General features: G+C 42.4%; 1 long non-coding RNA gene across 3 annotated transcripts; it reads left to right on the top strand.

Annotated features, from left to right (window-relative positions):
- The first annotated feature begins 1480 nt into the window (after nt 1-1480).
- LOC140843166 (uncharacterized) lies at nt 1481-21785 on the top strand. Of its 3 annotated transcripts, XR_012120705.1 has the most exons (9): nt 1481-1942; nt 5675-5782; nt 6685-6874; nt 7444-8503; nt 11546-11666; nt 19243-19341; nt 19432-19559; nt 19691-19813; nt 20079-21785. It is a non-coding gene; the product is annotated as an uncharacterized lncRNA (long non-coding RNA). The 3 variants fall into 3 exon arrangements; XR_012120706.1 differs by having other exon boundaries at nt 19246-19341; nt 19432-19813; XR_012120704.1 differs by having other exon boundaries at nt 19432-19813.
- The last annotated feature ends 3533 nt before the right edge of the window (nt 21786-25318 follow it).

The following is a 25318-nucleotide window of genomic DNA, read 5'->3' as shown; positions in this document are numbered from 1 at the left end:
ATAAAAAAAACTTTCAAATTCAACAATAAAAAAAAAGATCCAGTTAGAAAATGGGGAAAGGAACATTTAGACATCTAAAGAGACATATAGCTGAAAATGACATGCAGATGGCAAAAAAGTACATGCAAAAACCTTTGACATCATTAACCATTAGAGAAATGAAAATTAAAACCACAATGAGATACCACTACATACCTATCAAAATGGCTAAAATAAAACATAGTGATAACACCAAATGCTGGCAACAGGAAGAAACTGGATCACTCATACATTATAGTAGGAATGTAACAGCACTCTGGAAAACAGTTTGGCAGTGTCTTAATAAACAGAACATGCAACTACCTATAACCAAGCAATTGCACTCATCAGCATTTATCCCAGAAAAATGAAGAATTCTGTTCATATCAATATTTGTACATGAATATTTATAGCAGCTCTTCTGTAGTAGCCAAAAACTGGTACAACATAAATGTACCTCAGTGGGTGGATGGTTAACCAAGTTGCAGTAAATCCCTATCATGGAATACTACTCAGCAATGAAAAGGAATGAACTATTGATAGATCCAACAGCCTGGGTAAATCTCCTGAGAATTATTCTAAGTGAAAAAAGCTTATCACCAAAGTCACACACTGTCTGATTCCACTTATATAATATTCTTGAAGTGAACTGTAGGTGGGGAAGCATGAATTAGTGTTTTTGTTAAGAATAGGGGAGGCCTAGGAGAGAAATGGATGTAGCTCTAAAGGGGCAACATGAGGACTCCTTGTGGTAATAGAAAAATTGTGTATTTTGATTTTGTCAATAACCTGGTTTTGTTGTTAGGGTTCTGTAAGATGCTACTATTGGCAGAAAACTGGATAAAAGATGCACAGGATCTCTGTGTTAGTTTTTTGCAACTGCATCTGCATCTTCAAAAGTTTAACTTAAAAACAAAGTTGAACACCTACCATATAATGCATCCTTTCCAATCCTTGGCATTTACCCAGGAGAAATGAAAGCATTGGCCATACAAAGATTTCTACACAACTGTTCATAGAAGCCTTGTAATAGCCTAAAACTGGAAACAACTCAAATATCCTTCAACAGGTGAATGGATAAACATAGTGTGGTATATCCAAATGATGGAATACTACTCAGCGATAAGCAAATAAACTGAACTTTTGATACATGCAACAATATGATGAATCTAAGTCAAAGAAGTCAAACAAACATAAAAATCTAGAAATGCACATTAATCTAGTCACAGAAAAAAGATAGATGGCTTCTTTATGTTGTCCCAGTTTTTGGCTACTACAGAAAAGCTGCTTTAAATATTCATGTACAAATACTGATATGAACAGAATTCTTCATTTTTCTGGGATAAATGCTGATGAGTGCAATTGCTTGGTTATAGGTAGTTGCATGTTCTGTTTATTAAGACACTGCCAAACTGTTTTCCAGACACAGCATTTCAATGTTTATTAAATTGTATACTTTAAATTATTGCATGTCAAATGATAACTCAATAATGCTGTAAAAAATAATCATTTTAATTATTTTCCTACAGAAACCTCTATTGAAACCACTATTACTGTGTGACATTTGGAGTTAAAAGGCCTCAGATAGAGTCCTATTTCCATCATTTATTAACTGTGTCTCTCTAGGGAAGTTAAAATCAGTTTCATCATCTATAAAAATTACCTTTACTAATTTAATAGATACAAGAGTCATCTAAGTTAAGGGTTCTGGACCTGCACCTATCTTGTCACAGATTGCTTTTCTCAAACTCCTTAAGAAATCTGATACAGAAGACTCTGGAGTCCAGTGCATAGTCTGTGCTCCTAAATAAAGCCTCCAATTCCATCTCTCTCTCTGCTTTACAGCCTTAATGAGCTGGTCTGGACAGTAAACTCAATGATCTGCTTCACCCCTTTTCAGTGACATCCCGGAACCAACACTGAGGTAAGCCTGGGGTCTGGCTGTGGCTCTCAACATTCTAGAGCTTGCCCAACCCCTTGCTGCTATTTACTGCAGTGGAGAAATACAAAGAGGATGGGGGCCAAGCAAGAAAGCAGAAGGTTTACATTATTTCTTCACTCTTCCCACCAAAGGTTTTATCTCCTGGTCTTGAGAGAGCGATGAGGTTGTCACACATAGCTAACATTTATTTAGTGCCTGTAAGGAGCCAGGTCTTATGCTTATATGTAGCCATTTAAATCTTCATAACAATCCCACGATACTGGTGGTGGTATCCCAGTGAAACTACTGAAACTAAGTTTAAAGGAGATTGAATAAACTGCCCAAGTTCACATGTTCATAAGGGATCAGAGCCAAGACTTGATCCCTAGGCCCAGGAACCTGGCCTCCCTGATAAGGAGCATGCTGTTCTTTAGAGGTGGCACTATTTTGAATGAATAACGCTTGGCAGTACAAAAAGACAGAAGATACTTTTAAAAATGCTTATTAATAACACCACTGACATAAAGTAAATTTTGAGCACAGTTTTAGAGTCAAGGGAACCGTCTTATATCTTTTCTTGCTATGGGGAAATTGATCAAAAGAAAAGGAAGACTCAGTGCACACAATCTTAATAGATTTTAAATGATCCCTGGGCTACCAAATACTACCAAAATGCTTCTAAATTCTGAAATGACTGGTGAAATTATTTTCTGCAATCAATTTCAAATATTTTAGTTATATGCATGTGCTACATTTGTAATTTATGGTATGTTGTGATTGTATGAGCAATATGTTTACAAAAATATCTTTGGATCTTGGAACGTAAGTTTTCTGTTTTAAGATACAGTGGAGGGTTATAGTTATATATATTGTCAAGCACACAAATCCCCAGTCATAAAGCTGTTTCTAAGTGAAAATATCCATGCTGTGTTAAGATTTCTAGTATCTCATTGTATAGCAATAGCTCTTTTTCAGCAACTCTCTGTTCCTGATATAGCCAACAAAAAGTAGTAGACTTAAAAACAACTGCCTTCACCTTATACTTATACCAAATAGCTATTTTGTTCTGTTCCTATCCAACTGAAGACATTTAATGCCTACAATATGTAAGTATTAAGTAAATGACAAAAATTCAATGGTTTCTATACTGTAGAACAACTTTGATTAATTTTTTAATCAAGGTTAAGTGGCAGACTCTCCAAATATTTAAAAAATATATATACATTATTCTGTTTTCTTGCTTCCATCATTTTACTTGGGGTTTTCAGGATATTTTTGCTTTCAGAGTCCCATGCCATTTTAAAATAAGACCCTTTACAACCTGCATCTTGTGTCAAAAAGTCTCTGGGTATAACTCTACTTCTATTAATTATTGAGGGTCCTGATGGTTTTTTTCCACTGCTTGTTGGTATTCAGCTTTCACTAACTCTCTTTCCAAAAGAGTTAACAAGCTGGCTATTTTAAGTGAGCTGTATATGTATAAAGGATTATCAAAATGTTACGTGGGGTATAAACTCAAGAGTAGAAACAATTATACATTACTGGTGAGAGATTGCTAAAATACCACTATGTTCTCTATGAATAAACAGGAGATACATGGCAGAGATTCACTGGCTTTGCTGACACTAACAGCGATAAAGCCAGGAGAACACTTGAATTACAAAGCCACTTGGCCTAACCTCTACAATATCAGTCCATGTGACATTTAATAACAGTGTAATTATGCATCCTTTTTACCTTTTCAAATGCAGCTTCAATTTGAGATAAGAAAAATAACAAATCTACATATTTTTTCCATGAAATTTGCATAAAGCTGAAGAGTTGTATCTGCCATGAATTAATATTTATAATGAGAGAATAAAATGTTTCATTAGGAACAAGACTCGCTGCAATTTTACTGATTCATCACTTCTTCTGTATATCCATGTCATATTATTTTGCCTTTTTAATTTTTCACTTCATTTTAAACAAATTTACTCAGTGATTCTGAGATCAGTTTCCTTTTCTGCAAAAAGAGAGTAAAACAAATTATTTGTATTTAAATGTTTTTTTAAGCTGAATTTCAACATATCAAAAAAGGTAAAACTAGAGTTGTTATGGCTAACATTGGCTTAGGAAGGGACTATTCTTTTTTTTTCTTTTTTCTTTTTGGTATCATTAATCTACAATTACATGAGGAACATTATGTTTACTAGACTCCCCCCTTCACCAAGTCAGAAGGGACCGTTCTTGCAGGGAGAATCTTAAGTGTCCTTTCCCTCTACTCTGTAAGAACTCTAGGAAATCTAGTAAAAATAAAAACACAACAAAATACTTACTAGAACTGAAAAATGAGGCCACATGATACAAAATCAATATAGCAATCCAGTAATGAAATTAAGAAATATTTCCATTTATAATAGCATTCAAAATACTAAAATTCTTAGAACTTAAGTTATTATAAGGGCAAGATCTACATGCTGAAACCTATGAAACATTGTTGAAAGAAATTAAAGGTCTAAATGAGATATATACTATATATGTGAGTTGGAAGAGTTAACATTGTTAAGATAACAATTTTCTCAAATTAAGCAATAAACAAAATTCCTATACAAAAATCTCAGTGGGTTTTTGTAGAAATTGACAAATCGATCCTAAAACTTAGATGAAAACTAAAAGCACGTAGAATAGCTCCCCAAAAAACGTTGAAAAGAAGAACAAAATGAGGATTTCTACTACTTGATCTCAAAACTCACTACAAAATTTCAGATATTAATATAATTTAGAGTTCACATAAAGATAGACATTCAAATCAATGTAAAAGAATAGTAAGATCCAAAAACCCAGACACATTCCATTCTTTAAATTAAAAATAAATGCACACATTTCTGTCTGCCAATTTTGACAAAGATTCTAAAACAATTCAATGAGAGAAGAATAGTCTTTTTTTTTAATGGAGCTGGAATAATTGTATGTCATTAAAAAACAAAAAACATAGACCCCTTACCTCACACTATACACAAAAATTAGCTCAAAATGGATTACAGACATAAGTATAAAATCCAAAACTATAAAATTTCCAGAAGAAAACATAGGCAGAATTTTTGTGATTTTGGGTTAAACAAAGATTTATTAGATATAACACCAAAAATACAATCCATTTTAATAATTGTATACTGGCCTTTGACAAAATTAAAAACTTTTCCTCTTCAAAAGACACCATTTAAAAATGAAAAGACAAACCATAAGCTGGGAAAAATATTTGTACATCATACATCTAAAAAATGGACAAAATACACAAAAACCTACTTGAAATGGATTAAAGACTTGAACATAAGACCTGAGACCATAAAACTCCTAGAAAAAACACAGAAGGTAAGCAACTTGACATTGGTCCTTGCAATGACTTTTTGTATTTGACCCCAAAGCAAAAATGAACACGTGGGATTACATCAAACTAAAAAGCTTCTGTACAGCAAAGGAAACTAACAATAAATGAGTAGGCTCCCTAAAGAATGAGAGAAAATCATATATCTGATGAGGAGTTAAAATTCAAAATGCATAAAGAACTCACACAACTCAGTGAGAAAAAGAACAATCTGATTGAGAATAGCCAAATCTCTGTCCTAACAAATACAGGGGTCTAGTGTCAGTAGACAAATGTGAGAAGAATTCAGAGTGACCGGTGCTAAGGGAGGATTAAGGAGTAAGGAGTGAAGGCAGCTTATGTGGACAATCCTCTTTGGTATTTTTCAGTAAAAAGACCATGAGAGAGGGACAACATTGTGCTTGAAAAGACAATAGAGGACATGGGACCGAAACTTCCTTGGGAAACCCGTTTGTTTATCCTTACTATTAAAAATGGTAAGTGTATTCATAAGTAAGGCTTGAAATAGTTAAACTAACACAATTTGTTGTTACATTAAATCATGGGGGAACATGAGCCAGTTTAGGAATAAATGCTATGAAACACACTGTGAATGGCAAGAATGGAACCTTTAGTTAAGTGCTCTTTAATCATAGAATTTACATTTCTACAAACCTACTGCACTGATGTTAATGCCGTTAACAAAATTAAAACCATTTCATTAAGTCATATAATCCTAATCTAGTTTGATTATAATAAGAGATTACTTTAGATAAATAACTACTATATATTATCACATTATTTAAAGAAATCTCTTGAATGATTGTGGCAAGAGGTGATCATGTGATACACTTAGTTGAACCTAAGGCAGGCATATCTTAAAGATTTTTAAAAACAAATTCATGTGAAAATTTTGTCATATATATGGATACATAGATATATATGAAAAATGTATAACACAAAATAGTTGGCAGTGGTTAGGTCTCTTTTATGGGATTATATAGTATTTCTTTTTTTTACATTTTTTTAGTTTTAATATAGAAGAGAAACCTCTGGACTGAAAAAAAAAAGGCTCTGTCACTAGGAAAGAGCCAAAAGGTCCCAGAGTGCTTTGTATCAAAACATTGTGAAGTTGACCTTATTATCTGCTTCAACTGTGTGAAGCATCCACCTCCAGATATCCCTCTGCTCAGGGAAGTTGTATTTGTACGTGGGTGCCACAGTGCACCCTACTGGGAAAAGAAGCCCTCACGGAGACTAGATAGAAAAGGAAGGGCCCTAACACTGATAGAGGAAATACTGCATCCCAACATTGGGCTAAGAACATTATGCATGCAATGTTTACTTGTAATTTTCACAAGTAATTTGTGTAGTCAATATTATTATCCCTGTTTTACAGACATGAAGAGAGTTCGATCATTTGTGGCCAAGCTGACCAGTCAGCTTCAACAGCTCCAAGCCCAAGCCCTCATTTTCCACCTCATCACTCCCATAAGTGCCCTCTGACATGGAAGTGGAGATTAAGTTTAGATGAATTAAGACAGCTAATTTGGGAGGAATCATCTGTTTGCCGCCATTATTACTAGAAGGTGTGATAAAGTTTGAACATATTGCTTAATTTCCCAAAGATTCTAAGGAGGCACTTATTTCTTAAGATCCAAAAACCCAGAAACATTCCATTCTTTAAATTAAAAAATTACAGGTAGTATTTTTAAAATGCAGCATCATTTTATCTCTGGCACTAATGGAATTAGATATACTCAGCTACATAAGCAGGGCACATCATGTCCAACTGGTCTGAGAGACTGAGGAAATCAAATATTACTAAATTTGATTTAGTGATTTAGGCATGTACAAAGATAGCTTTGAGAGAGGAAGCCATTAGATTTATACCATATCTAGATTTTTCTTTTCTATTTTTATGTTGCAGCATAACTGTTGATAATCAAGAAAGATTACTTGCTTCCAGAGTGAAGGGAAAAAAACAACCAATTAAGTCACAAGTATCATTTTGGGGGGAATAATAACTGACAGGAGTGATGAGCAATTCAAAGTTCTGACAAAGAATTTTAATGAAAACATTTGCATTCATGCATCCGCCTACTCATTCATTCATTCATTCATTCATTCATTATTCATTCTTTCCTTCCACTTCCAGACCCGGGCAAGCATGAGAGAAATAAAATGAGTAGAACATGGTCCTTCCCTCCCAGAGCTTGCAGTCCAGTTAGTGAAGGCAGTAGACACACGTAAGCTAACTCTGTGATGGACTTTGCAAGGGCAGCGTGAGCAGAGGGCTGTGGGAGCCAGAAGAGGGAGGGAGGCTTGTATGGCCCCAGACCCCCTGTGACTGTTAAGGCACCCCGGGGCCCAGAGGCCAGCCCTAGTCCCTGGAATGGCTGCCGATACAGCAGCTGCAGAGCCGTGGTTACACAGTCACATCAACAGTCAGAGATCAAGATGAAGCTGGGGCCAGCAGCCTCGGGGCTGTGGTTAACAGGTGTTGAAGCAAGTATGATGAAAATGTAAGCTCAAGCCACAACCGGATTTGGGAGTAAAAGCCCTCTCTCCATTAAATGCATGAAGAAACAACACAGGCGGGCAGTGTTGGTACTTCACAGTTTTAAAGCCATCTTCAAATGATAAGGATCACAAGGCTTTTCCTAGGATTTTTTGAGGCCTTGATACTTGCCCAGCTTGCAGCTCTGATTTGGAAAGGATGGCAGTGTGGAGAGTCAAATGTTTGGAAATGAAAGATAAATTTCTGACAGTAAGTGGATGGAGTTTTGATTTGTACCTGATAATTCCTCACATTCTTTTCTTCTTCCCTTAAAAATTTGCAAAGCCACAAATTATTTATCATTCATTCATCCCTTAAACATACATAGAATGCCTATTGTGGGCTAAATATTAAGGGTACATAGGTGATCAAATATTGTCATTGCTCCTCTCTGGGGGTTCGGCCTTCATGGGAGGGCAATGCTCAAACAATCCCATTGCATGTCATAAGTGGGTGACATGTACCCTGGGAACACAGGGGATGCGCCGACTGACCTGCCCAGGAAAGCTGTCACAGGAGATGCCACCTTTGACCTAGCTTCTGAAAGACGGGCAGGAGTTTTCAAATGGAGAAGAGCTTTCAAAGGAGCAAATAGCCTGAGCCAAGATGTGAAGGCACAAGGTGGCATGAAATGTTCAAGAAAGGTGACCAGCTTAAGGTAAGGATTAGAGTGGCCAGAGATGAGCTGGAAAGGTAGGTTGGGACAACTATATCAAAAAGAGGAAACAAGTAATTATATTAAAAGCATTAGCTGCTCTTAATTTGTAGATTCAGAGACAATGGGGTTGCCTCTACTTGACCTTAACTAGGCTTCTGCCTGTCTACCAGCCCAGTCATTTCTAAGACAAAGTTTGGAAGCTGACAAAGTGCATATAAAATGTCCCTCTGTCCCCCTTCTGCTTCCCCTGTAACCTTCCCAAGAGTACCCTCTGTCTCCAGACTCATTTCTAGCTTCTTTTGTTCCGGTGATCTAACAAAGTCTGTCAGCAAAGGGCTCTTCCTCATGGCTTTGACTGTGAACTAGGCTCAAATGAATCTGATAAACACGTTAAAAAAACACAGTAGAGTCACTGTGCTACTTCTCAACACAGTGTACCTGTCTCTTAGCAGAAATGGTTAATGTTTTACACAAATTACGTTTTGGATCTGGCAAGTAGGTGCATGTGTGTTTTGTCTTTGTGAAGATTTTGGTTGGGGAGGGGAGCAGATGCTTTAGGGGCAGCTGAAGTGATCGCCTGGCTTCACATTGGCTGAGAGCGAGGCGCTGGCCACATCTAACCCCTTCCATGTCACTGCCTGGTGTGGTTGTGGTCCTCCCCCCTAGGCTGGTGGTGAGCAGCTGTGCATGACTGAAACTTCAATGTACTAGGTTTATATGTTTAAAATATAATCTTACCTGTTAAAAAGTAATAAATTATGTACACTAGCAAAACCTCCACAAGGACAGATTTCATTCATAAAGCTCCACTATACCTTGATGAATCCATAGGTTTCCTGCCTAAAGAATAACTGTTGTTCCACGGGATGCTTTGAAGAAATTAAGGACAGAACACACAAACAGATAAGGCTATAAATTACATGATTTATAACATCTGTCTTTATAAATATGTACATTCCGATAGTTTTTGTTGCCAGGATCTATTACTGACCTACAAGGGAAAGCATCACTGTCATAGTCTATGACCAAAGATGCTTCCTGGATTCTACAATTCTGTCTTTCAGACACAACCCATTAGGAAATAGAGGTTTCTAATATAGTCCCCATGTTCTATGTGGGGTTTAGAAGATTTTGAGATGAGAGAGTGTTTCATATTATCTGTATAGTTAGGGGAATACAAGTTTTTCAGTGCAAGCAAGCCCTGCATTATGGTAGTTAAGGGACAGCCATTTGCCCTGTAGTGTGTCTAGTCCAAACCTGTTACAGTCTCTAGTGGCGGCACTGGGAGACAGAAGTAAGAGATGATACTAATAAGCTTGATCTTGAAGGCACAGAATTCTGGGCCAAGAATTGAGTATAAAAGGCTTTGCCAACTGGGGATCCAGTATTGGCACTTAAATTAAAATGTGAAAGCTTCTCTTTCCTTCTTTTTCACCCAGCCTCTTTATCTCCACAAAGAAAGAGAGGCCAATGGCACCCTTTTCCTAATTCTAATGAGGGTCTTTAGCTTTATGAGCAAAGGGAGGTAGTTTTTTTCTCTTAAAACAACATCTTAAGCAGGTCAGCTGGGAACTCTTCTATACCTCCTGGGAAAGGCAAAAAAAGTAACATGCTCTCAGGTCCCTCAAGGGGAGGATGTCACAAAAGCAGGGGTGGGTATGTCGCATAAGCCTTTATGACAAGCATCATGAGCGAGGCTTTGCCTGCAAGGGGATATTTTTAAACACTAGTTGCCAAAGGTGACGAACTATCTCCGTGCAGTCATGGGCAACAATCGTTGGAGGCTGATGAAGTGGAGCCTGGAGAATTTTGAGCATTCTCTGTTTTCCTGAGCTGAACTCCACCCGCTGTTTGACAGTTGCTGTGTACAAAGCAGGTTAACCCATTGCCTTGGGTAAAGGAAAAATCCAGAGGGTCCTCGGAAGCATTTTCCATCTGCAACTTGGGCAGGGCTTTTGCGAATTCGTGCAGAGCTCCATGAGCAGCAAGAGGGTCGTTTGTGCTTAGCTTATGTCTGCTGTGTTTCAGAACTAAGGTGAAATCTGGCCTCCGATCCCTGAGGTCTAATTAATCCAGTAATAAACCGAGACAGCTTGATAGGTGATGTTTCCACCCAATTCCCACTTTGGCCTGTTCCAGGAAGATATTTTCTAAGTTGAAATGGGGTAAACGTAATGGGCCTCACTCAAAAGTGACAAATCTCATAAAATTATCTGTAAATGAATTGAAGCAGTGATGCTTGAAATCTGAATGCCAGATTCCTCTGTTCCTAAAGTTGTACTGAAGAGTCCTATTGTCAAGAAAACATGATAGGTTTATTAAATACCCTGTAGAATAACGTGCTTGAGTGCCTGCCTGATCTTACACATTTTTTCTATTTAATCTGAGTTGTATGTATGCTGCTGCAGCTTCAAAACATCTGGGCACAGCAATTTTTTCTTCCCTGCACCTGCAAGCGTAAGTACACACATACACAAAAAACAAATTAAATCTTGCACAGAGCTGAGGAAAAATGGAACCCAACCACCCATGAAGCTCAGGGGAGCAGTATGACAAGTTCCAAGCTGTAAACAAGCCTGAGAGGGATTTCATTCTTATGACAAGTGCCACTGGTGGCATCTCACATGGACTCAGCATATGCACACATTTCAGAGAGGAGCCACACAGGATTTAATGCAAACAGAAGAGAAGAAAAAAAGAAAACGCTCTCAGTGCATCAGCTTCTCTTCACCTATAAATAGCTAAGCAAATCGGGATGAGCTAGTGTTGTAATTATCCTGGTTTTCAGAATTTCTACCACTCAGAAGAGGTTTTTAGAGTCTCCTCCCTGCTCTTTATAATTACAGCTGCTGTTCCCACCTCTGCCAAGGGCCGGTGATGGCAATGTGGTATTTGCCAGGTGGCTGCTCTGCAGCAGAGGAAATCACCAGGTTTCCTTGGCTGGTCCAGTTTTGTCATTTAGTATCCAAATCAAAACTTCAGAGGGCAGCTATTCATCATCTCGTGACAGCTGCTTCTTCATTTTTTGTTTGTAACTTCCAGGCTCGGGTGCTGTGGGGCTCTCCTGCACTTGAATAAATGACATGACTAAGATACCAGAGTAGCTGTGTTCCACTTTGCATAGAGTCACAGACGCCTGTATCAGGAGAGGATTAGAAACCAAGTAAGTTTTGTGACAGCCCAGAAGCTAGACCCATTCAAATGTGAGATGGCCTATTTGATGATCCCTATTACCTTGATGCTTTGAAGAACTAGAATGCAGGATGGGAAGGTGAAAGGAAAGGAGCGACGCACAGCAGCAATTCACCGGAGAATTCCACTTTATTAGGGAAAGGTGCTGGGTTATATAGGAAGGGGCATAGGGTGATTGAGGTGTCACTTCTACGGGGCTGGTGGCTGGTGGCTAGGTGCTGGGATTGGGAGGAGGGCGAGAGGTGATTGGGCTTCAGGTGGCGCCAGCGGGAACCGAGGACCCTGAAGAGAAGCCGGAAGTTTGCCATCTTACTGGTGGGGGCCCTTCATTCCCCCCTTTCTCCTCTATGGGGTTGTGGACGTTGCTTTCTCTCTGGGTGCTTCCTGCTGAACGGGGGTGGAGAAGGGAGTGAGGGCTTGAGGATTGGGAGGAAAGGGTTGATAGGACTCCCCACAGTAAGGATGAGTAGATGTGGACTTCTTCAGGTTGGAAATCAATGAAGGTTCCCTGTAACTATAGGTTGAGGACTTGTTGATTCTAATGGTGGTGCCAGGAGGATATGGGTGCCAGAAGCCAGGCATCTGTGGCCATTGTTTCTAGGAACAGTTTCCAGCGGAGAGAGGGGTCCATCTCAGCGTGTGGTGAGGAGGTCACGTGAGGTGAGGGATCTTCTGTGGCCAGAAGCTGGTAGTTCCTGAGTAAAAGGTGGTTGAAAGCTTGATTAGAGATTTTTCCGACTTGGCATTTGATGAACTTTATTATACAGGGTAAGAAGAGACAGGCGAGAAGAATGATTATTATGGGGCCTGCAATGGGCCAGAGCCAGGTGAGGAGAGGGTTTGTTAGTATTGAAGAGAATGGGTTGGAATTGGAAGCAGAGTGGAGGCTGGAGGCAAGGTCAGTGAGTTTGGTGATGTCAGTTTCTACAATGCCGGATTCGTTGATGTAATAGCAGCACTCTTCTTGAAGGAAGACGCAGGTGCCGCCCTTCTCGGCTGTAAGCAGATCTAGGGCCCGCCGGTTTTGAAGGGTAACCTTAGCTAGCGAAGTGACCTGTCTTTGGAGAGAGGCTAGGGAATCGGCAGTGGATGTCAGGGCTCCCTCAAGTTTGGCGTTGAGATCTCTAACTGCCCATAGAGAGTGACCCAAGGCTTCTCCCGAAAACCCTGCCCCAATGGCTGAGGTGATCAAAGAGATACCGACCATTATGGGAAGGAAAGCAGCTCTTTGTGCGCAAGGGCAAGGGAGGTTGGAGCTCAAGAAATTCTGCCATGCTGTAAAGTGTAAGCTGTGGGATTAGGGTGACGAGAATGCAGGGTGTATCGGAGTTGAGAGGCAGTGAGTTGAAAAGACTGCCATTACACCAAAAGAAGTGTCCCGGTTGCATAAAAGTCTTAGAGCTGGAGGTAGGGGTGTAGATAGAGAGGCAGTGAAGTGCACTGGAGGGGGATGGAGTTGGGCCTACACAGTGGTGGATGGTGAGATTATCTGCATATTCTGGTTCCCATAGGGGTATGTCTGCCAAGGGGCAGAGGGGTTGTCTTTCTGCATGGAAGGAGTAGTTGGAAATATTAAGGGGCATGGCGGCCAGCAGTGGGCACTGTAGTGATGCACACAAGAAACAATTGGCGGTGTTAAGGGTGTGGTTGAGAAAGATGGTGGTGTCCTGAATGAGCTGTAACGAAGAGTAGGAGAAATGGGAAGAGGGGCGGGGATAAGAAGATGAAGAGGTGCCGTCAAGAGTTTGGATAATGACTTTTTTGGAATGTCTGATATCTGATGCAACTTGAGAGATCTGGGAATGAGAAGGAACATACTTTTGAGAGATATGAAGGGTACTGTGGGGGTTCGAGGACCTCCCGTAGTAAACTGAGGCTGTGACTCTGGCAGCCCATCAAGAGTCCCAGGGATCTGGGATTGATAAGGAGAATGAGCCGTTGGGATATTTCATGAAACGGTTGGAGGAGTAATACTGTGGGTACTGGAAGTTACTCATGTAGTGAATGACACAAGACCAGTAGGGACATCTCTTGTAGGTGTCTGGTCATCGCCTGCAATAGGCTTGTTTTTGGTCATAGAGGAAGCAGAGGTAGGGAGAATAAGGGTAGCTGCTAGTGAACACTTCAGTGGAGGGAGGAAAGTGGAGGTATAAAGGCTCAGAGCAGCTTTTCAGAGGGCAGTCTGGTGTGGCAATGAGGACAGTAACTTTTGTTTGATGCTGTGTGTAAGTCTGTCTGACTTTGAATTGCCATACAAAGGAGGCTGGGGTGGTGGGGAAGACAATAGGAATGAGAAAAAAAAGTGAGAGCAGTAAAGGAGGAAAAAGTCATGATTTGGGTATGGATGGCAAAGGGGGTGAACGGGATTTTGGAGGAAAGAGGACACTAAGGCCAGGAGTCTGGAGGGAGGGAGAGTCTGTAAACTTTTGTAGGTTAAGAGATCTTTTAGGCGATGTGGGGACAGAATGGTAAGGGATGCCCTGAATGTCAGTTTATGAGCTTCCTTCTGCAAGAGCTGTCTAGCAGCTAATGCTCGTAGGCAGGGGGCCCATCCCTGAACTGTGGGGTCTAATTGCTTGGAGAGATAAGCTACTGGGGCAAAGGATGGGCCATATATTGGCCTAGGACTCCTAGAGCTTGACTGGACCTCTCATGAATGTATAATGAGAAGGGCTTCGACAAATCAGGAAGATGGAGAGCTGGGGCTTCCACAAGGGCTTGACGGAGCTTAATGAAGGAGTGTCAGGGTGAGGAGGATAATGGTTCTTTAGGGGGGCCTTTGCTGACGTCGTATAGGGGTCTTGCCAACAGGGAGAAGTTAGGGATCTACGCTCTAAAATATCTAGCCAGGCCTAGAAAGGAAAGGATTTCTGTCTTGGTTTTGGGAACGGGCAGGTCAGAGAGGAGCCGTTTTCTGTCTAAGGTAATGGACTTTCTTTGTTGAGATAGAAGGAATCTGAGGTAAGTGACAGGAGGAGAAGAGATTTGAGCTTTGATGGGGGATACTCGGTAACCTCTGGAAGCTAGAGGGTTAAGAAGGGAGGCAGTGTCAAGTTGAGACTGTTCTCACGAGGGACTGCAGAGTAGAAGATTGTCCATGTATTGTAATAAGGTGGACTCGGAGTGATCATGATGAAACTGTTTGAGGTCCTGAGCTAGGACCTGTCTAAAAATATGGGGACTATCTCGGAAGCTTTGTGGCAAAACTGTCCAAGTGAGTTGTTCAGAATGTCTTGTGTATGGGTCTATCCAGATGAAGGCGAAAAAACCTTGGGAGGAGGGATCCAGAGGGATAGGAAAAATGCGTCTTTGAGATCTAGAACTGAGAAGTGGGAGGCCGAGGCAGGGATCTGCGATTAAAGGGTGTATGGATTTGGAACTAAGGGATGGATAGGGACAACGGCCATGTTGATGAGGCAAAGGTCTTGGACAAGGCAGAAAGATCTGTTGGTTTTTTTAACAGCTAATATGGGGGTATTAAACGGGGAGTGAGTGGGTCTGAGGTAATTTTTGTTTAAGAGATCTTGAATGATGGGTTGGAGGCCTATGAGGGCTGAAGTGGTTAGGGGGTATTGGGCCTGACAGATATACTGAGAGGGGTCACATAATTTGATAGAGGCAGGAGGACATAGAGCCACGGAGTGGCTTGTAATGTCCCAAACTTTGGGATTTACAGGGTGTATGAGGGCGGAACTGGAGCTTTCATTGGGTAGAGGGGGGTCGTCGGCTATGAGGGCCATCAGAAAGGGAGTACTGAGGGCTGTGGGAGTGGATATAGTTATGGAAACGTGGAGGAGGGAAAGGATGTCCCATCCTAGTAAAGGGATGGGACACTGGGGCATAACCAGGAAGGAGTGGGAGAAAGGTATGGGATTGTCTTGGATTGCGCATAAAAGGTGGGGGGGTTTTAATGGGAAAATCTGTTTACCTCCTACCTCGACTATAGGAGTAATGGCTGGCGTGGTAGGGCCCTGGTATTCTCGCAAGACTGAGAAGGTGGCTCCTGTATCTAGGAGGAAGGAGATGGGGCGACTGTCTACTGTTAAAGTAACCCTGGGCTCCTGTTTGGTGATGGAAATGGTCAGGCGAGAAGCCCCTGGGCCCTGTCAATCTTCTGCCAGCCCCACTACGGTGGGCTTAGGATGGGGGTTGTTTGTTCAGCCTCCCCTTCGGGTGATTGGGCAATCAGACCCCCAGTGGCCCTTTTTGTGGCATCTGGGGCATGGGGTGGTAGGAGATCTGGGGGAGGGGCATGCCCTTGACCAATGTCCCTCTTTTCCGCTCTTGAAACAAGCTCCTGGGGGGGGCTTGTTTGTAGAGGGGCGCCCAGATTGTGGTTTTATCAGCTGGGCCAACATTTGGAAATTGGCCTGATCAGCCTTTTGTTTACGGCGTTCTTTCTCCTCCTCCTGGTTATGAAAGACTTTAAAGGCCACTGTTAGGATCTCAGTCTGTGGGGTAGTGGGGCCCTGTTCTAACTTTTTGAGTTTAGCTTTAATGTTGGGGTAGCTTTGAACTAGAAAGTATGTCATAAGGACATGTCTTCCTTCAGGTGTTTCTGGGTCCAGGCTGGTATACTGTAATAGGGTTTGAGTGAGTCTGTCTAAGAACTCGGAGGGGGTTTCATCTCTCTTTTGAATTATGTCTTGGAGCTTTTGAAAATTGACTACTTTACGAGCTGCCTTTTTCAGACCTGCTATTAAGCAGGAGGCAAAAATATCTCGAGAGCGGAGACCGACGGCGATGTTATAATCTCAGTGTGGGTCTTGTTCGGGGACAGCAGTGGAGCCAGGGGGATAGGTGGGGTCAGTCCTGTGGGTTTCGGTAGCGTGTGTTTGGGCGAAGTCCCAAACTCGTCTACACTCTTCAGGGAGGAGAGTGTTGGCCAGGAGCATGAAAATGTCATGATGCATGAGGCTGTAAGACTGGAGGGTCCATTGAAACTCCCTGATGTATGTCGTGGGATCAGTGGAAAAGGAACCTAGGCGTTTCTCTAGTTGGGCTAAATCTCCTAAAGAGAAAGGGACGTGAACGCGCACGATGCCTTTGGATTCTGCTACCTCCCGGAGGGGGGCGATAATTTTGAGAGGCCCTCAGGACCGAATCTGAGGGGGACTGAAGGGTTCTGGCTCAGTCTGTGGGGGAGTGACACGGTCTAGCCGTGCCTAGTCGAGCAGGTCCTGAAGTGCGGAAGGGGGTCAAAGAAAATAAAGAAAGATGGAATCGGACCCATGTGTTGCCAGCTAGCAGCCCACCTGCTTGCCTCTGCTGCTCTAGTTGGGCTTGAACTCATGACTGTGAGGTTAAGCGTCCCATGCTCTACTAACTGAGCTACAGCAGTGCTCCAGTTAATTGCTTATGGAATGCATAAACAGAATGTTCTTCGTTCTCCATTCCTGCCACATCGGCAAGTGGGGGAAGGGCATAGCTAGAAGCAGGGGCGGTGTTTCTACACATCTTCAAGGTCTCTCTATTTTCAGAGTGAGGAGTCTTGGCTCGTCTTGGAGGACAAGATATGTTTTTGTGGACAGATAACTTCCAAGGACTGCATAGGTTGTTCTCTAGCTTGTGCTTTCCCGTGCTGCGTTCAGACATGGGGGAAGGTGCTTTCCCATTCTCCCTACAAACATGTGAGAAGACAAAGGCGGTCCCTAACAGGGGAGAAACAGGTGATGAGGGCAAAGACGGAGGAGGCCCCCGGGACCTAGTTAAAGGGGGGGCTGAAAGGCTCAGGCTTAATCTGTGGGAGACAAAGGTGGAGGAGGTGAGATGGGGGAGGAGATGGTGGGGAGGAAGGGAGAAGGGCTGTTGTAGGAGAAGAAGGGGAAGGGAGTGAACGGGAGGCGTCTGCGGGAGCAGCGGCTTGCAGGCTAGGAGAACATGGGAGGGGGCGGGTGGGGGGGGGGAGGAGGCAGAAAGCTTTGATATAGGGAATCTCCTTCCATTTTTTCAGGCGCTGGCAGTAGTTAAAGAGATTGCGAGTGATGTTAGGATCAAGAGTTCCCCCTGCGGGCCATTGGTTGTTATTGTCTAGGGGGTATGTCGGCCAATCTTGGGAGCAATATTTACGGAGAAGTTTTGGTTTTATATCAGGCGTCAGGGAGAGGGTAGCCAGATGCTTAAGCAGGCATTCAAGAGGTGAACTTTCAGGGAGGGATGAGGAGGCTCCCACGGCTAAAGGACAGAGAAGGAGACAAACAGGGGAAGATGAACAGAGATCCTCGGACTGGGAGCAGACCGCAAGGAGACAAAGGGCGTCCCCGATGATCCTTGGTGGTCTGCGGAAACTTGTATATGAGTCGGAATTTCTCAGGAAGTGTGGGTCGTCATCCAGACTTCCCTAAGAAGGCAGAGTGCCAGAGTCACGAGGTACCTAGCACTAGGAATTTTCGGCAGACAGAACAGATTTCGGCGGACAGAACAGAAGGAGGAGGGGGCGGGGAAAGGGAGCGTTCTCATCTGCAAAGGAGTCACCTCGTTTATGGCTGTTGGAGGGGGGCCTGAGGGTCTGCCGCAGCTGTAAAGGCCTGAGGCGGGGAGAGTTCCCTCCTTGTCTCCGAGTGTCAGGGCCTTGCCGGACGATCACGGTCAATGGCACTGCGATAGCTCGGGGAAGAGTGGCCCACTCCGGGGGGAAAACTTACCTAAAGGCCAGAGAGGAGTGGTGAGTGTGATGAGCCAGTGCCGGAAAAAGAGGACGAGGGCAAGCTGCTGCTGGTGTCGGGGGGAAGATGGGGCCCAGTTGGGGTGTCCCGTCTCCCGGGTTTCAGCACCAATGAAAGGAAAGGAGCGACACAGCAGCAATTCACCGGAGAATTCCGCTTTATTAGGGAAAGGTGCTGGGTTATATAGGAAGGGGCATAGGGTGATTGAGGTGTCACTTCTACGGGGCTGGTGGCTGTTGGCTAGGTGCTGGGAGTGGGAGGGGGGCGAGAGGTGATTGGGCTTCAGGTGGCGCCGGCGGGAACCGAGGACCCCAAAGAGAAGCCGGAAGTTTGCCATCTTACTGGTGGGGGCCCTTCAGAAGGGGGTGAGGAGCGATTTTTAAAAATAGGCTGGTGGGGTAGGAGACTGCTGGCTAAATCTAGCCTACTGCTTATTTCTATTTATGAAGTTGTTATAGGAACACAGCCTCACCATGTATTGCTTTGATGCCACAAGGGCAGAATTGAGTAGTCACAGCAGATACCTTCTGGCCCAAAAAACCTAAAATATTTACTGTATGGCTTTTTACAGGAAAAGTTTGCTGATCCCGGTCTTACATTAACACAGCCCCATTGTTAATTGTGGCAGCCATGTTCCAGTTTTAAAAAAATAAGTTTCTTGCAGCTGGAGGCAGCTGTGTGATCCAATCTGCCTCATGAGGTGCAAGAAAAAGTGAACTGGGTGGGGCCTCCAGGAAAATTATTATTTGTATAGATTGTAAGGGGAAAGTTCCCTGACTCTCTTCCCTGGAAGTCATCTACCTTTGTGGTATATACATCCTTAAATATGTTAACCATGCCCAGTGGTCAATAATGTGTGGCAGTTGTAACTCTCTAACTTAGCAGGTGACCATGACTGAACTTAGGAAGTGAGAAGAGGTGGAACCAGGTGGATTTGAAGTTCCGTGTTGGAAGCCTTCGGTTTATTCCGTCCCTGAGGAGGTAACGGCCGCTTCTGCGGGGTTAGCAGAGTCCTTCCCGCAGGTGCTCTCCTCTGCCTTTGCCCTGCCATCCTCTTTCCTCTCTCTGCAGCGGGTCCCAAACTGTTCCTCAACTAGTCAGTGCCTCATCTCATCAGACCTTCTTCCAGCTGCATTCAGGAATGGACTTCCCTCAAAAATGTGACCATCGCAGTAACAAAACTGGTTCATGCCAAAACGGTAGCTTCAATGGGGACACCACCAAAACCGCACCAGAGCCCCCTCTGCTTCCTTCTCGGGACCTCAGCAGGTCAACAGAGATTCTGAAAGAAAACCTTAAGTGGGCTGAAACTCCTATTCTTTTCTCACAGAATCCCAAGAGAATATGCCAAGTTTATGGAAGATAATATGTTGGGTGCTCTCCCCCATGCAGTCCTAAAAAGTCTACAGTTGAATATATCTTACCTTGTCTAAGACCCATGTTGATTTTTAAGGTACACAGAGTTCTAGAGTTGAAATCATGCAAGTATTTACTAGTAGGAATCTTTCTTGTTTTTAAATGAAAAAAATCCTTTAAAGAGTTGAATGTGGTCATTTGCATGAATGCTGCTATTTCACAGACATCATTCAGTAAAGCATAAAAAATATTTTTATTTTTGCTGTTAAACATTATTCAGTGTATTAATGCTATTTTGATTTGGTTGTAAATGATCCACAGTTGATTTAACTTTTTGTGGTTTTATCTACAAATTATTGCAGACTCTGGCTACCCTGCTTGTGAAGTTTTGAAGAGATATCAACATCAAACACCTGGTGCTTCAAGAAGCATATTTCCACAATTCAAAGCAACATTTCCTCCTCTTCCTTCTTTCATGAATGACATCAGATCTGCTGAATTCCCTCATCAGAGATGGCTCTAAAATGCAAGGATAGCTACTGATACTCCAGATTCTTCAACACCCATCTCTGCAAATACAAATGGCCTGGCCATGTTCCTAAGTTAAAACAAAGTAAAACACTCTAGAGTTTAAAGATTCTGGGTCAGGATGACAAATGTAAACAGACCATGTACTTGAAAAAAAAATCTAGGAAATTTGAAGGACACTAGAATTTGCATCTTGGTGGAAGGCAGAATTCTCAATGGCCCCCAGGATCCCCACCCCTGGAGGTCTCTGTACATCCCTTACCCCTGAGGCAGAAGCTGTGAATATGATGAGGTATCAGGTTTCAGGTTACTAAACAGTAAATTGACTTTACTGAATCAAAACAGAGATGATGTAGGTGGAGCTGGGAGATTGGAGATGTGAGAGGGCTTCTGGAGCAGCCACAGAGCTAAACCTGAGGGCAGCCTTAGACAGCCAGCAGTGAACAGAGGCCTGGGTTCTACAGCTGTAAGAAAATGAATCTCCCCAGGGAGCTTGGGAGAGGCTTCCAGACAAGACCCCAGCACCAGCCAACATCTTGATTTCAGCCTAATGAGATCCTGAGCAAAGAGCCAGCTGGCCCCTCGCTGGAGGGGTCATACAAAAACTGGGAGGTAATAAGTTTGTGTTGTTTTAAGCTGCCAAGTTTGTGGTAACTTTTTATGCAACAATAAAAAATGAATACAGTCACAAACCCAAAGTGTACCTCTGGTAACCCTTGGAGCTCTGTGAGCTCCATATTCTATTGTGGGGAAGAGATGTCTCTCTTTAGAACTTTCCTGCTGGGATGGATGATCTGTTGACTGATGTACTTGGCAAGCAAACAAAAGTTCATAAGGATGGGCTTGATCAATAGTAAAATTAATTCATCAAATCATTCATTCATCAAAAAATATCTGAGCTTCTTCCACTTTCCCGGCATGTTTCCAAGCACTGTTTTATCGTGTTCGGTTTTTTCTGTTTTCTCCTCTAAATACTATCTCCACCCTTCTCTGTATCTTGGGAGGCTGAATTTTATGGACTTCTGCATACTCTGGATCCAGCTAATGGCATAAACTAGCAGAAAGATGAAAGTGTACAAAGAAAATGAAGTCAGGAAACTTACTTCCCTGGATTTTTCCCCACTGGGCCACCGAGTCAGCTGCAGCCCTCCACTCTTGTGGGTGTTCTTCTCCTAAGCTAAGCGACTCTTTCAGAGTAACCTGCTCTCCTTACTCCTGACTCTGGACTGTAAGAGAAACCCACTGTTGCTGGTGCTGGTATACAGCTCTCTCCCTGTTGGTATACCTAAACTCTGGCCACATCTCTGTAAACTGTTTCCACATCAAATTCTCTAATTCTTTGCTGTTTGTGCTCTTTCCTACCAAGACCAAGGATACAGCACAAATAATCCCCCCGAAAATGTGATATTTGGAATCACTGGATCAGGGGACTTGAATTCTAGTCTGAATGTATCCTTTATCTAACTAAAGGAACATGGTCTTTCAGGGACACAGTTTCCTTATCTGTGCAATGAGGGAAGAGGTTTAAATTGTCTCTAAGGTTTCCATCAGGTCTTATCATCTATAAATCAGTAGTTGAGTTGTAAAACTCACATTATGTGATGGTCAGAGGAAATATAACATCTTTATCTATGACCGATGTGGACTTCCTTATGAAACCCAATGCTTTAGCGTTAGAGAAACTATATTCAGGCCAATCTAATACAATAATAGAACTACCCTCTAGGTAATAGTCTCTCTAGATAGAAATACTCAGCCTCTTGAATTTCTTGGTTCAGTCTTTTAGTCCCTTTTCCAGTTCTGTCCAGGGTAGATTCTGGGTGTGTGGAGTGAGGGGGACTGCCTTATATTATGTGACCTCATGACTGGAAAGGAATGCAGTTCCTTGAATTTTCTTGGTCTACTCAGTCTCCTTTGATCCAAGGCACCATCTCTTGTTTGCCTCATTGGAGTTTGCCTGCAGACTTTGATAAGGTCTAGGGCAGAAGTTGGCAAACATCTTCCATTAAGGGCCAGATAATAAAATATTTTAGGCTTTGTAGACCCTTAAGTCTCTGTTGCAGTTACCCAACTCTCCAGCTCAAAAGAAGCCATAGGCAACATGTAAACAAATGGGTATTTATTTACAAAATTGGCCACTGGGCTGGATTTTATCCATGAAGCATAGTTTGCTGAGCCCTGGTCTAGAGGCTCCTTGGCAGACTCAGCTCCTACTCACACTCATGCAGACCCCTCCCCCTGCACCTTTACCATGCAGAGCTGCAACTGGCTCCATCTGGAACCCGGGTCTGAAGAGTTCAGTTCAAGTCTCTGCTAGGGGGCCACCTCACCAATTCCAGGTGAGCCCTCAAGGCCCCCAGCTCAGAACCGGCGCACATGGGTACAAAGGCTCTAGTCTCTTTCTGTTGTAGCCCTCCCTGCACTATGCAGGCTCCTCAGTTGAGCTGGTGTTTCCATGGCCACCCTGTCTTAAAGCTTTGCCCCAAGAGGAGAGAGGAAAAAATAAGAACTATGGAGCCACTGTGTCTGGTTCCTTTCTTCCCACCCCCTTGGGGTCAGTGGATCACTTCTCCTGACGTTTACCCTTTTTCTACTATATTCTTACCTTACCATGAAACAACAAGCTTCATGGTCTGGCTGCCCTGGTAGAAGGAGCATCTCTGGAGTGTGAGAGAACCGTTTGACCTGTACTTCTAGGCTTAGCTTTTAATATGTTCAAGAGGAAATAAAGGAATTTTGAAAATCTGGGCTCAAGAAAATAATCCAGTTTGGGACTAACATTTTTCTGCAAAATTCTCTTTTGAATATCAAAAGCTGAGTTTTAATTCTTTTACTCTCTTTACATGCCCTTTGGAGCCACCACCACCAGTAACTGCACACAAATGCCTCTCGTAGAAGTCCAAGACTAGGGGGAAAGTATTCAGGGAAGCAAACAAGAAAAGTACATTAATATTTTTTCTAAATAATTCCCCTGTAACAAGTGAAAAGAGAAGCAAAATGGGGCAGTTGTATAATACACCAGAAAAAGAGTCAACTCCTGAACAACACAGGAGTTAGGGATGCTAACCCCCTGCACCATTGAAAATCCATGTATATCTTTTGACTCCCCAGAACTTAACTACTATTAGCCTATGTTGACTGAAAGCCTTACTGATAACATAAACAGTTGATTAACACACATTTTGTGTGTTACATGTATTATATATTGTTACATGTATTATATATTATATTAGATATATGTATATCTTACAACAAAGTGAGTTAGAGAAAATTTTTTCTCAAATTATCACAAATCTCCAAAAATTTTTTTCAAAATATTTATTGAAAAAATTTCACATATGAATGGACATGAACAGTTCAAGCCCATGTTGTTCAAGGGTCAACTGTAATTATCTTTTATTCAAATCAGGACTGATTACTCACTGTACTCAACAGATGGGGCTCCAAATGACTCTGGGCTGTTTACCATCCAATATACTTTCAAAAGACAGAGTTTCCTACCCAAGGGTCTCAGAATATGTGCTGGTGGCTCTGAGGCACTTCTGAAAGAGTGTGAGGAGCAGAGGAAAGAAGTTATGCCTTAGGACCTTACACAACCACGTTCCCATCTCTGCTTTGCCCCCCAATTGCTATGAAATTGTGGACTAGTTCTTTACCGTTTCCACATCTCATGTTCCTTGCTTCTAAAATTAGCTTTATAATATGTAAAATAATTACAACTGCCTAGAATAGGGCCTTATATATATAGTACATGCTCAATGAATGGACTCTGATAGCTGAAGCTATTATCAGAAGTCCAAAATGTTTTTAATCCAATCAAATTAGTGGATACTCACAACTCTGCTTTGTAAACTCGGTGTTCTTATAAAGGGTCTTTAGTGAACTGAATGGAGCTTGTATTGAATTACACGGTGCCTAAGTGAGTTTCTGCTACCTTTGTGTCTCTTCCCCCCTTACAGGTGGCCTCCTATGGAGGAAAGCAGTAGTAGGTTGGTTAGTACTGGATGTCAAGTGCAATTTGTGATAAGAATTACATACAGTCGTCTTCTTTTCTTTCTTTTTTCTTTTGCCTTTTCGCTTTTTAAATCATAATATTTGGTTGGCAAAGAATAAACGCATGAGTGGAACATACCACTTTAACTGACCACCTGCCACTTAGACCTATAGTTCACATCAAGAAAGGAGTGGGTTGTAGATTTACATAAACAATTCAGTATTTTTAGGGGTTAGTTCCATTTGTCCTGTTTGCAACAAACAAACAAGAAAAACTAGCCTCCCCGTTTTCGTTGGCTTCATTCTCAGTAACACTTACACTGTTAAATGAGGTCAAATAATAAATAGGTTCAGAACTGTTTTAAAGTCAGTACCAGTTGTTACATTTCCCACAACGAATTCACACCAGAAAATAATTAGATCAGTACCAAGCTCCCTGATGCTTTCTTACTCCACTAATTTCTATTCTCTGTGGACAGGCAGACTCAATGTTATTGCCTGAAGATTGTTTTTTGGATTTTACTTTCTTAATTCCCATGAGAGAGTTCGAACGGCCACAGCTGCCAGACTTATCAAAGTGTAGCTGCAGACATTGGCACGGTGCTTCCTGAGGTTTTTTATACTCCCTGTGCTCGTTTAAATGTAATGTGACCGACCTTCAGTCCAATCAGTTTAACTCTACACTGGGAGTTTATTGGGGATAGTGCAGGTGGGGAGAAGAGTGAGTTTCAGATGGAAACTCATGCTCAGAGGTAAAAAGTTGTCTCTGGGAGACCCTTCATCTATGAAAGTAAGGAAGTAGACCAAAGAGAAGAAAAAATTATATGTACAAAGTGCAGATAGGCTGCCCAGGCAAGAATTCCAAAATAAGAATGGAAGAACTGTGAAAGATAGGAAATAAATGGCAGAAGTGGATAGTACATCCGTGGCCCATCTCTCCTTTGCTCATTCAGCATTTGCCCTGCTGCTCTCTGCCCTCTCCTGGCTTCCTGTGTTTGGCCCAGATCCCCATTCCCAGCCTTCCCTTCCTGTCTGCCATTTCCATAGTACTCGTTAGGATGTAGTTCTACTGGATCCCTGG

Source organism: Manis javanica, chromosome 8 (assembly GCF_040802235.1).
Source record: "Manis javanica isolate MJ-LG chromosome 8, MJ_LKY, whole genome shotgun sequence".
In the NCBI taxonomy this organism is placed as follows: Eukaryota; Metazoa; Chordata; class Mammalia; order Pholidota; family Manidae; genus Manis; species Manis javanica.
Note: the sequence above shows the minus strand (reverse complement) of the source record. Positions and strands in the feature narration are given on the sequence as shown.